Source organism: Pholis gunnellus, assembly GCF_910591455.1.
Source record: "Pholis gunnellus genome assembly, chromosome: 9".
Classification (NCBI taxonomy): domain Eukaryota; kingdom Metazoa; phylum Chordata; class Actinopteri; order Perciformes; family Pholidae; genus Pholis; species Pholis gunnellus.
The window spans coordinates 5,012,022-5,025,555 of record NC_136535.1 but is presented as its reverse complement, the minus strand read 5'-3'; the positions used below and the strand labels follow the sequence as shown (position 1 = coordinate 5,025,555).

Sequence of the window (13,534 nt, the reverse complement as noted above, 5' to 3'; positions counted from 1 at the left end):
CAATAACACAGAACATTAATGATTATATTTTATCAACACGGATTTCAGGCACTGGATACCAATTCTTCAACAAACATGTGCGTCGACGTAGCGTTCCAACAGATTAAAAGGATGGCTGCTAATGCATGTTAAGGATTAGCTATTAACTATCAATTCAAACACTTAATTTGTCACAATATCTGGAAAAATTACACACCAATGCAAGATAAAACTAAAAGATAACAAGTAAATGAAAAACATAGCTATTAACAATATCATTCATTACAACATCAATATGAACTCCTGCATACTTACGATGTTGGCTGTATGGTAGCGAATGCATCCAGGTCTGCTGCTCTGCTACTCTGTATCGTCTGCACCTGGCATTCAGGCGCCAAGGCAGCATTTGCTTTGAAGCCATGCGCTGATCACGCAACCCAACATCCTTTGCGCGACTGATTCATCCATCGTGGATTTTTCTGTTACTATTACTACGCTATTGCGGTTTAAAAACAACCTCTCCATTTTTAATATTGTTATCAACTAATACGTACAAAGTCACATACATTTTTTGTTCTGAACAACTCTATAATATAACTATAAATCTATAATAGAACGTACTATGGTCGATACCAAGTCCGACCCATAAGAGGGGTTTACAAATCCAGTCTTCAACATCACATACTGCTCCCAGTGTCACTGAGGCTGCCCAGTTAGTTTCAACCAAGTTTCATATTTAGGAGATACGTGTAGATAGCTCCATTTATGAAAACGTCATACTTTTGGAGCAGCACTATAGCCTCACGGCTGTTAGCATAGGCTATAGCTAGTCTTCCAGGTCCTGAAGCAGCAAAACAGCCCCAGACCATCACACTACCACCACCATATTTTTCTGTTGGTATGATGTTCCTTTTCTGAAATGCCGTGTTACTTTTACGCCAGATGTAATGGGACATACACCTTCCAAAAAGTTCAACTTTTGTCTCGTCAGTCCACAGAGTATTTTCCCAAAAGTCTTGGGGATCATCAAAATGTTTTCTGGCAAAACTGAGACGAGCCTTTATGTTCTTTTTGCTCAGCAGTGGTTTTCGTCTTGGAACTCTGCCATGCAGGCCATTTTTGCCCAGTCTCTTTCTTATGGTGGAGTCATGAACACTGACCTTAATTGAGGCAAGTGAGGCCTGCAGTTCTTTGGATGTTGTTCTGGGGTCTTTTGTGACCTCTTGGATGAGTCGTCGCTGCGCTCTTGGGGTAATTCTGGTCGGCCGGCCACTCCTGGGAAGGTTCACCACTGTTCCATGTTTTCGCCATTTGTGGATAATGGCTCTTACTGTGGTTCGCTGGAGTCCCAACGCTTTAGAAATGGCTTTGTAACCTTTTCCAGACTGATAGATCTCAATTACTTTGTTTCTCATTTGTTCCTGAATTTCTTTGGATCGCAGCATGATGTCTAGCTTTTGAGGATCTTTTGGTCTACCTCACTTTGTCAGGCAGGCCCTATTTAAGTGATTTCTTGATTGAGAACAGGTGTGGCAATAATCAGGCCTGGGTGTGCCTAGAGAAATTGAACTCAGCTTTCCAAAGATGTGATAAACCACAGTTAATTTATGCGATCCACTTCAAATTTGGTTAGGATGCTCTTAAGACCTTTGTGGTTAAAAATTATTAAAAGCTAGAGTTTTCGTCGAAGAACCTTGACGTGGCGTGACGGCCATTTTACCTCATTGGGCATGAAAAAACAAGTTGTTTTAACTCCAAGGGACATTATCCGATCCGCACAAAACTTCTTATGCATGATGCTACTTCAAGCGTGAACATACTTAAATTGAAAAAAATTAAATAACACATAGCGCCGCCTACTGGTTAAAGGCAATGTTTTATTTTATTCTTTTATTTATTCCTCCTAGCCAGGTAAACCCATTAGTCTCAAATTTAATAAGGATAGCCTTAAGACATTGATGAAGAATCGCCATAAATATTGTGAGTTTTCGTTGAACGCTGTTGCCGTGGCGACGCATCGTTCACCATGAAAAAGGAAGTTATAACTCCAAGGTACATTATCCAATCTGCACAAAACTTCTTATGCATGATGCCACTTCAAGCCTGAGCATACATCAATTGAAAAAATTTCAATAACTCATAGCACCGCCTACTGGCTAAAGGAAATATGGTTTAGTGGGCAGGGATGCTAAAATATTCATGGCACTTTGCAGATGTGTCAAAGGCATTGGAAGAAATATTCTGTATGATTTTTGGCCTTGGCCGTTTTAAATTGCCTCTGTAGCGCCCCCTACAATATTTCAAAAGACCAGCCCCAGCGCTACGTTTCTATGGAGACTTAAAAATAAGTGTCCTGGCACCATGCTCTTAAACCTACCGAAGTCGGCCATTTTGATTTTGGTGTCAATTTTCCATAGCATTGGACTATTTGCAAAGCATAATTTCCAGCATCAGCGCGGGATTAATGACTGCTCACTCGCGGACGCGCTGTCCGGCGGTCGCGGACGTTCTTGCCCGCCCTGGCCGGAGTCCCGCCGGCACCCCCGACGTGCCGGAGGATGCGAGGGCCCGTTCATCGCTGCTCGCAGCTTTAATTATTTTTATTTTTTATTATTTGTGGCTCGAGGGGGGTTGTCGCCCTAGTGCCCTCTATTGACCAGCTGTCACTGACTCTGAGTTAACGATCATAGCTGTAAAAAGGGCTGATGGAGCCGCAGAGCTCGCCACAGAGCTCGCCGCAAAGGAGGCTCAGTATAAAATACTGGAAGAAGAAAGAAAGCAAAAGGAAAAAATAAGGATAATGGAGGAAAACCATAGGAAGGAATTAGAAAGTCTGAATTAGAGCGTCTACAAGCAGAAAGACATGGAGGTTGCTCGTGCTAGACTGGAGGTCTACGATAGAGAAATCGGACAAGAAACTGATAAGACAGTCCATTCAGCATAACAACCCTTCTATATACCATCAAAACCCTCACGTTGTGATACCAGCGCCCGCTAATGACATGTCCTGTCTTGCCAAAGCAATCCAAGACAGCATAGCCATAAACATAGACTTGCAGTGCCAACGCCCACGGTGTTTAGTGGAGACCCAATCCTGTACGAGGGTTTCGTTTGTCACTTGTTGACCGAAAGGGTATTTCTTCAGCTGATAAACTGTATTACCTAAAGAAATACGTCAGTGGCCCTGCTCATAAATGTCTCGACGGCACATTTTATCGAAATTATAATGAGGCATATAGAGATGCATGGAATAAGCTCAACCAATGCTACGGTCAGCCTTTTGTCATCCAAAGAGCTTTCAGGGACAAGCTGTCAAAATGGCCAAAAATTCAGCCCAGGGATGCTGAAGGCTTAAGAACATTCTGACTTCCTAAATGCCTGTCTGCAAGCTATGCCCCATGTGAAGGGTCTAGAAATATGAAGTGACTGTGAAGAAAACCTAAAGCCAATACAAAAGGTCCCTGACTGGTTAGCATCAAGTTGGAATTGTCGGTTTACAATAGCCCTCATAGAAGTTAGGAACCAAACCCACATTCCTCTGGGAAAACAAAATAACTACACCTAAAGACGTAGTACTGGATTTACCCATAGGAGATCCAGAAGTCAAAAAGACACAGACTCTGCAAACAAAGACCACAGAATCATTGAGTCTTGCCGACCACCTGTCCAAGTTCTCGTCTTGGTCACAAGCCACCAAGGGTGTGGCTCGCCTTCTGCGACGAACTAAGAAAATCAAGTCATGTGCACCTTCTACAGTGAGTGAACAGGAAAGTGCTAAACATGTCATAATCCAAGATCTGCAAAGTAAACGTATAAAGAAATCAAGCTGTTAAACAAAGGAAGTCAACTACAGCGTTGCCACAAACTGGACCACCTCGATGTGTTTCTATACACAGACGGTATCCTCAAGATGGGAGGAAGACTCCGCCACTCATCCCTCGCCGACTCATTCAAGCATCCAATTGTCATGCCCAAGGAGCACCATGTGACAAAGCTGATAATAGCTCACAACCATGAAAGGACAAAGCATCAGGGAAAAGGCTTCACCATTAACAAAATCAGATCCAATGGCTATTGGATTCCTGGAATGAGCCGAGCAGTTGCGTCATATGTTCGCCAGTGTGTGACTTGTCGCAGACTCAGGAGACCTCCAGAAGGCAAAAAAATGAGTGACCTTCTTGTAGAGCATGTTGAGTCCTCCCCACCCTTCACATATTGTGGTATGGACTGCTTTGGTCCTTTTGGCACTACAGAGGGAAGGAAACGTTATCAACAATACGGCCTACTCTACCTGTTTCTGCTCACGGGCCATTCACATCAAGATGTTGGAAGATTTGTCATGCTTTCATCAACGGCTTGCGATGTTTCATTGCAGTTCACGGTGCAGTCCGTCAAATCCAGTGCGACCAAGGCACTAGTTTATATGAGTGAGGTTTGTGTTTAGGAGCCGGACTAAGAACATGATGCGGTACAGAGTTCTTGGAACCAAAGAGCTGCTGCACAGAACCTACAAGAACCTGGAGCAGAAGGTTCTATTGGAGGTGAGACCCACAACCAACCGGTGCTGGTCCAAACATCGTCATCATCACAAGTCTAACGTGTCTGTGCGTTTCTGTGGACATTGTGATGGGCGTCCGATCCCTCTCCCCAGTCTTCAAGGCATCGTTGTGTTGAACATCCCCAGTTACGCAGGGGGAAACCAACTTCTGGGGAGGAACCAAAAAAGACAATGTGAGACCTGAAACCTGTCTGTCTCTCTGTTATCTGATGTCTTCCACTGTTTAGCCGTCTGTCTATTTAATGATCGTGTTACCTGTCTGTCTCTCAGACGTTCACAGCTCCCTCCTTTGGTGATAAGATCCTGGAGGTGGTGGCCGTGTTCGGCAGCATGCAGATGTCCGTGTCTCGAGTCATCAACCTGCAACATCCCCACATCGCACAGGTACGTCTGTCTGTCTGTTCATCTGTCTGTCTGTTTGATTGAGCTATAATAATCTGAACTCTAGTGGACTCTTGTTTTTGGTTCTAGACACAGTTTCTCTCATCACCTTGTTTTATATGTGTTACTAATCATTAGATAGATGGATCAAATTTGTTTGTAGCAGCAGCAAACGAAGTTAGAGTAAACATAAAAATATTAATTATGAAAGATGCTCAATATATACAATAAAATAACAGCAGCATATAATACATTTAAAAAAATTAAAAAAATGCACAGTATATACAATAAAATAGAATGGTATTAACTAACTAGGTAAAAAACGGTAGTGCAGGGATCACCAATAGCAAACAGTGTAGCGGTGTTTTAGTCATTTGAAGGATGATCTGGCCAGCTGTGTTTTATTATAGAGTCTTATTGCAGTGGGCAGGAATGTTCTCCTGTATCGGATTAATGTTGTTCATGAAACAGGCTCATATTTTAATCACCCTGATAATATATTATTTTTTATTATTATAGTATAATTTTGTGTTTCAATATTCATGATGTTGCTCAGTTGCACAGATCCACCGTACTGTCACACTCAGTTCGGCCATGGCACAGGATACGGGCCGCCCACGGATAGCAGACTCGCTGCGGACACCAGGCGGATCCGCACATCGAATGCTTTTCCCCAATTCAAATACTGCAGGCAGCAGGCAGCCTACCATTAGGAGGGGGGTGGGACGTTCACCTGGGCCTTTCCTCCTGAACTCAGACAAACCTGAGTGAGCAGCTGATTAACCTCAAGGCCAGCCTTTGTTTGGTGACTGATTTGGTAGGCTCTCTTTCTTTCCTTTTTTAAATATGTTTAAAAGCATGATTTTAAGAGTGAAATTGTAGAAACATGATGTATTCTTTTTAGGTCATAGCATTAAATCAAAGGTGTGCGAGATAGTGGTTATTAAAAATGTGTTATCTGCTTGAGGGGACGGTGGTCTAGAAAGGTAGATAATTACTTTTACATTGCATGTTCTATCAAATGTTTGTGTAAAGGTTCCTTTTTGTATAATGTATTGTTTCTTTTTAGTTTTATTAAACAAAGACACTAGAGGAGCCAACCACTGCTTATTAGATTGTGTATTTTTTAAACAAATCAATAGACTGGGCCATTTTCTGTTTAATTTCTTGTGGGGCTTTGTGCTGTGCCGAAGTGGGATGGTCGAGTTGGCTTCTTGCATGCATATCTTATTGTGTTGTTTGAGTCACCTTAAAAAAAAGAACTTGCTGTTCTGAAATCTGTCTTAATCGGTTGTCCAAAGAATTTTTAAACCTAATTCTAATGTACTTTCAGCTGCTGAAGTTCATATTATGAGCTTACTGGAGAACATTAAACACCAGCAAGACCAATTAATTGCCAGAGTAAACTATCTCACCAACAAGCTACACACAACTGGCCAAGAAGTCGAAGTGACTGAGCCATTAGTTTCCATTAACTCAATGGAGGAAGTGGAGCATTTTGAGGACTGCCTTAAAGATCCTCCAACTCTCAGCTGAAGAAGAGTGGTGAGTTTTATTAAGCATCTCAATCATATCTATTTAAATTTTTCTGATTAAAATCCATCTTCTTAGAGGGACAAGTGGCGTTCAGCCACACGAGATTGAGCAACAACAGGTCTGTGATGCCCTTAGATGTCTGGGGCTGCACGCGCTCCACACTGAGTGGATCAGCGTGTGTCTACCCTACGCCGAGAGGCGTGGGTAACCCTCTGAACCCCACTCATGATATTAGTCCATTTCTTTTTTTTTAATTATTACTTTAACAGCTCAGGGATGTTCGAGCAACCTGTTTGTGCACTTTCTGAAGATTATTACGCCACTCAATAAGTCACGGAGATGTTTGAATGTTCAAAGCAGGCCCGGTCGCCTGAATACTGCAGCTAGGAATAATGGAACAGGACTCCGATTCTGACGCTGACCGGCGTATAAACGTTGCCATGACAACACCGGACGTTGATTTGTGTTCTTTTTAGTTTATTTCTGCAATTATAATACATTACATTTACTGCCATTTTGGGTACCTTGTGTTAAACTCGTAACCATTTTGCCGTTGTTTTACTTATGATAGACGAGCTTTTGTTTTTGTAACATACAGAGTAGCAGAGCAGCAGACCTGGATGCATTCGCTACCATACAGCCAACATCGTAAGTATGCAGGAGTTCATATTGATGTTGTAATGAATGATATTGTTAATAGCTATGTTTTTCATTTACTTGTTATCTTTTAGTTTTATCTTGCATTGGTGTGTAATTTTTCCAGATATTGTGACAAATTAAGTGTTTGAATTGATAGTTAATAGCTAATCCTTAACATGCATTAGCAGCCATCCTTTTAATCTGTTGGAAAGCTACGTCGACGCACATGTTTGTTGAAGAATTGGTATCCAGTGCCTGAAATCCGTGTTGATAAAGTATAATCATTAATGTTGTGTGTTGTTGATTTGTGGTTTATTCTCTAATGTTTATTAGAAAATGCAAAGTCCAAGTAAGTGGGCCACCATCAACCACCCAGAGGTGGAGGCCGTTAGGCAGACCATACAGCTGCTCACTGTAAGTTTTAAAGGTGGTGGTGTTTGTGTTGTTAGTATTCATCTGATTGTTCTGCAGTTGTGCACAATTTAAATAATTGTAATGCAATGTAAATGTTGGAATTTCATATCCTCATGTCACATGTATGACAATGCTAATAGTCATTGTGTTCATATTAAGTTATGTAGCTACAGAGTGGTAATTATCTTATTAACTTTTTAAGCAGAGAAGCCCAACCAGGGACAGGGAAATTACTTATTAATTTAATATAAAAAAATGAACCTGGCTAGAAATGCTACAGCAGGGGTCTTCAATTAAAATTCCGAAAGGTCCAGATTGAGAAAATCTCCTCGTGCAAAGGTCCGGAACATTATAATATCTAACTTGCTCTATTTAGTGCAATATATATATTCAAGAAGCCTAGTAGTAGTAGTAACAAAGTCTCTGTGTCGTCAACAACTGTCAAATCAAATAAAGAAAGTACACATCAATTATATTTTAAAATATAATATATTATTACGTTTTAAAATGTAACTGGATGGATTATAAATAATACATAGAAATACAAAAATAAATGTTCTCTCGTTTCAAGTAAAATAAGGGATCCATCTAAAAATAAAATACACAAATGAATTTTTGAAAAACTTGCATCTTAAAAGAAATTGCTTGATTTTTGAAAAATTAATGAAAAGGAAAAAAGGAAAGTGTGGCTGGAGTGAACTCTTTTCTTCTCTTTTGTTAAATCCATTTCACATCATAACTGTCTCAGTGAACTTTATAATAAACAATCTCTACACATTTCAACATCTTGCCCTCAGTTCAGACTGGAGTGTTTAGTCTAAAGATGTGTGTTTGATCTCGTAGTGGCGTTTCACATCGGCGCATTTAATAATGGCCGCGGTATCTGAACATACGAGTCGTTTAGTAGCGCCAGCAGGAAGAATGAACAAATAAGAATTCGTCCTTTCTTTATTAAAAGCTCTGTTTTCGTGGTCCACTTCTCTTTTTAGAGCACGCCATGTAAAGTTCTCTGACTTACTTCTCCCACTGCTCTCTCCGTCTCTCCTGTCTGTGTGCAAATCTCACTCGGCTCACGATGCGTTTCAGAATACAGATATTCGATTGGCTGAGTAGCGTCACGTGAGATGATTTACAACGTATGTGATTGGTCGGTGTATTTCCTGGACTGCTGAACGAGTGCTGTAAAGGCTGGAAAAGCTGTGCAGGTTTAAATAGAAGCGCTCCGCCAAAATGTATAATTCTCAATTATCCATCAGTTATTCGTCCGGGTCCGGATAGGACAGCGTCTGGGTCCGGATCCGGACCGCGGTCCGCCTATTGGCGACCCCTGTGCTACAGTATATGCAACATATTTGTATCATGTTATTGTTACCTGTATGTTTTTTTTAACAAACCTACGTTGTTTGATGTGTTTTTTCCCATGCCTCTAGTTGTACTTTTATAAAGTCCTCATTCATGTTCTTCGATTGATGTGTACATTTGTTGTTTTGTAATTGCAGTACAAAACTAATGATCCAGTGGTGTCACGCCAGGACGTCCACACTGGTCTGGTCCAGGTCGGAGGCCAGATGATGGGCGTCCTGGTGCGGCACGTCCGCAAAAGCCGGGCGGAGGAGCAGAAGGTGGTCCTGCTGCGGAGGGAGCTGGCCAGGGAAAAGGGAGAGCTGTCAGCTACCGAAGGAAAGCTGGAAACCTGCAAGGCGGAGCCGACACCTCTCAAGGAGAAGATGACCAGCTTCCTCCACCAGCAGGACATCGAGGAGAGCCTCGCCTGCTTTAAAGCAGATGGTAAGTGTTAATCTTTTTGCTGTACTTTGATTGTTGTCACAGTATGACAGTCACTGAGGGAATGACTAATAAAGTACACCATTTGGCAGGATTTTCCACTCTGGATGTTAGTTTTAGAATTCTTAGGATAGTAAATTGAAGCAGCCTTCAAGTATTGAACTCAAAGCTGGCTTAACCATGTCATATGATATGTTACTTCAGCAGTCTGTAACAAGAAATGAATATGGGAGCAGTAAAAAAAAGTGACGATGAACAGGAATGCACATTATAAACACAAGTGAATAACATTGGCTCTCAATTTTGCACATTGGGTGTGTGAATTGGGCTGATAAGATGGTTTGTCTCAATATATATCTTTCTGTTTGATTGCATTATTAAATAATTAACATGAAAAAAGCAACGCCATATTTAATATGTTTGTATTTTGTTGGACATATGTGCAGATGTGGTTGACGCCAGTAGTCAGACGGAGAAGGAGGTGATTGAGGAGGAGATGGTGCTGGAGAGCTGCAGTTCTTAAATTGTATTTAGTTTTATATATTTTTGTTTTAGTTTTATTTTAGTTGTTAATGTTTTTTTTTTCATTTTAAATAAAAGTTGTTCATTTGGTTCATGTGGTTGTTTCTTTTCTATTAGGGAACACTTTTGAGAGTATGTGTTTAGTTGTAATTTAGACAGATAAGGGAGGGAGTAAAACAGGTATAGAGTTACCTTTTTAAATACTATGGATATTATATATTCTAAATAAGAGACCGATGTCATCCCAAAGCTAGCTATGTCCAGAAATCCACAATTGAGATGCAATTTCCCTTCATATTGAGAAATACCAGCAAATAGTGCTTTTGGCTGCAAGAATCACATGTGTTGACAGTAAATACAGCACACATGAAGACAAAACATGTTATAATGATATGATTTGTTTAAAGTGTTTGCAAACCAAATGTTATTGCACTTTTGTTCATATAGCAGTACTTTAAAATAAAAGTGCGTAATACACTACTTTTGAATTCATTATTGAACTTTGCCATAACAATGCGATTAATCGCAAAAAATCCATGCGATTAATCGAGATTAGAAATGTTAATCGTTGCCCAGCACTACTAATAATTGCATAAAGGAGGAAAGCACTTCATTTATAGCCTATTAAGTGCTGCAGAACAGATTTTTTGTGTGTTTTTTGCCTGCACAACTGAAGTTTTTTATATATATTTTGGATATAGAGTATACTGTTACTGTATATTGGCATTTTAGCAGAATGTCATTTATTTAATTATCTATTATTTATTTGGTGCAGAATACTGTTTTGTATATAAACTAAGGTTTTATTACTGTTATGTTTAAATCAGTTGATTACATGTTGATAAATGATAGAAAAACACATAAAATGATATGTAACGAATATATTGATATCTGAGATCAAAACATTCTTAGCTCAATAACAGGAAAGATGTTACTTATCAAGGAATGAAACTTTAAAGAGAATAAAACAACCAAAATAACCTTTAGCCCTAGAGCCTAGAAAGTCTTATTTCAAAGTATTGTTTTCTTTTATTTTTGACTCATTTAGTTTTGATGCTATTAAGTTTTATTCAACTACTATTGATTTCTTACCAATTACTGAGCTAGTAGTCAGTATGAATCTGTTGTGACTTTACTTTTTATTCTTTGATTTTTATTGTTGAGTGTTCAATTAATAAAGAAAATGTTGAAGTGATTTCCATTCATTTATTAATGTGTAATTACATATGCTTTTGTGATCACAGTTGGTTAAGATGAGTAAATTAGATGATCTTGGTTTAAAGTACTTCATCACATTAAGCACAGGAAACAGGTGATAAGTGCAGATTTTGCAACAAAAATGTATTTAACTGTAAAAAAAAGAAAGAATACAGAGCAGGTTTTATGGTTAATTTTATTAAAGTATATTGTTAATACATGTTCATTAAACCTTGGGAAAACTGACATTGAGATAAAATACACCAAAAACAAAACACTTTCAGGTTTTTTACTGTCATTTTAGGGCATTTGTTACTTCAGGAAACAAACCGGTCAATCTAGAGTAATTTAATAATTTACATATTTCATGTACAATATCTAAGAAATAATGTAATAAAGAAAGAAGTATTCAAATGCAATAAGTACATACCACCAAAGAATATTTCCTTATAAAAGTTATAGAATTTTATAAAACAATGTCGTATAGAATATCAAAGAAATCATAGTGTAGTATTTCTCAAAGAATGTCATAAAAAAAAAAAATCATAGAGTGGCATGTCTGAAAAAAAGTAATATTAAAGTATGTCTGTGTAAGGGCCTGAGGGGCAGGGAGTTGCTGGAATCTAAATTCCAGCCAGAAGGTTCCACCCACTCCTTCAGGAGAGCATTGAGATCAGGTGTGGGAATAGACACAGTTGAAAGTAGAGTGTGTCCCTCTGCTCTCAGCGCCCCGGCTGGGCTGCTGCTATGCACAGTCATTCCTCAATACTCCTCAAAATTTGGGCACTTTTGGGTCCGTCTGAAATACACTGGTGACGGTGATCCGCCCATACATCTTGTACCAATCCTCCTCCACCCCCCCAAGCCTCAACCGGATCCTCCTCCAGCCCGTCAGCTGCCTGGTAAGACAGCCGGATATCCACCAGCTACGGCCCCTGTTCCATCCATCAGCCCTGAGGCCGGGACATGCACCTCCTCGGACCCAAAAAACAGAATTTATGTATCGTCACACGTCAAAGCAATAAATTATCGAACTGTATTAAAAGAAAAGGAGGAAAGCTCATTGTCAGCATCACATGTTTTAAATTATGGAAAACCAGATGTATAATGATAATAGAACAGACTGTAATGGACGGCAACATGGTGGTAAAACATATAGTCACTGACCTTTTGTATCTGTCTTTGTGTTGTTATGTTTGTATACTTGTGAATCATGTATGTATTTGTGGAACTCTAGATCTGGTATAAATTAGATAAAGTTTTCCAAAACTAAAGGAAGAGACACACCTGATCCTGATCTCCTCATCAGGGAGGTGAACAAAGGGCAAGGAGGGAAACGGAGCAGAGAGAACATGAATGGATGTGGGAAAATGTCTACAGCGAACTAAACTAAACAGGAGCCAGCAAAGGAGGAGAGAAGGACTCCGTGGGATGGTGGCGAGAGTTTATTTTAGGAAACACATGGGGACCAGGTGTGGCTCATGAAGCTGTTGACCAAGATCCTACAAGACAAAGAAGAGCCTGAAAATAAAGGAAACGGGAGTATAGAATGTCATAAAAAAGTATTTCAAAAATATAAGAAAAATCATAGTATAGTGCATCAAACATTTCTTTTAAAAGTAATTGTATAGTATGTCGTACAAAATGTCAATAAAAGTCATAGCTGCATAAAAAAAATAAAAAGGCAATATAGTATGCCGTGAAAAAGTTATAGTATAGCATGATGAAGATTTCCTTTAAATAGTCATAGTATTGTTTGTATAAAAAAAGTAATACAATAATTTCATAGTTTAACTTGTCATAAAAAGTCATAGTATATCAAGCCAAGCCAAAAAACAATGTCTTTGACAGATTCAGTTGAAGTTAAACCTGACATTGTTTGGATTTGAATATGACATTTTATTGAAAAGTCATAATATATTATACTATACACATTTGATTAAAAAGTCATAGTATAGAATGTCATAAAAAAATCCATTAAATGTGATAGTATAATATGTAAAAAAATATAAAACATGTCACAGTATTGATTGCCAATAAAATGTCACAGTATATTATGTCAATTAATTTAATAAAAATATTTTTACTTTAGTATGCCATAAAAAAAGTCATGTCATCGAAAAGTGTCCCATTAAAAACTCAAAGTATAGTATGTCATAAAAACATCATAAAAGTAGTAGTAGTGTGTCATAAACATTGACATAGTAAAGGTATTATATTGTGTCATACAAAATGACATAGTATAGAATGGCATAATCATAAAAACAGTCATAACACAGTATGTCATAAAAAGTGACATACAAATGTGTACGGTACGTCATAAAAATCCCATTAAATAGTCATATGTTATATGGTGTATCATAAAAATGTAATTAAAAAATCACAGTACAGTATGTAATTCAAAATGTCAGTAATGTCTACAGTAAAAAGTCATACGTCATAAAAACCTTTTTTATATGTAGGGTCAACGTCTCACACTACGTACTCCGGTCCAGTAGGTGGCAGTATGCACTTTATAAGCAT

The 13,534-nt window shown here is 38.9% G+C and overlaps 1 long non-coding RNA gene across 1 annotated transcript; it reads left to right on the top strand.

The window, feature by feature from the left end:
• Positions 1–5,585: 5,585 nt before the first annotated feature.
• LOC306701265 lies at positions 5,586–7,099 on the top strand. The gene is made up of 3 exons (XR_013767229.1): positions 5,586–5,735; positions 6,252–6,463; positions 7,053–7,099. It is a non-coding gene; the product is annotated as an uncharacterized lncRNA (long non-coding RNA).
• The last annotated feature ends 6,435 nt before the right edge of the window (positions 7,100–13,534 follow it).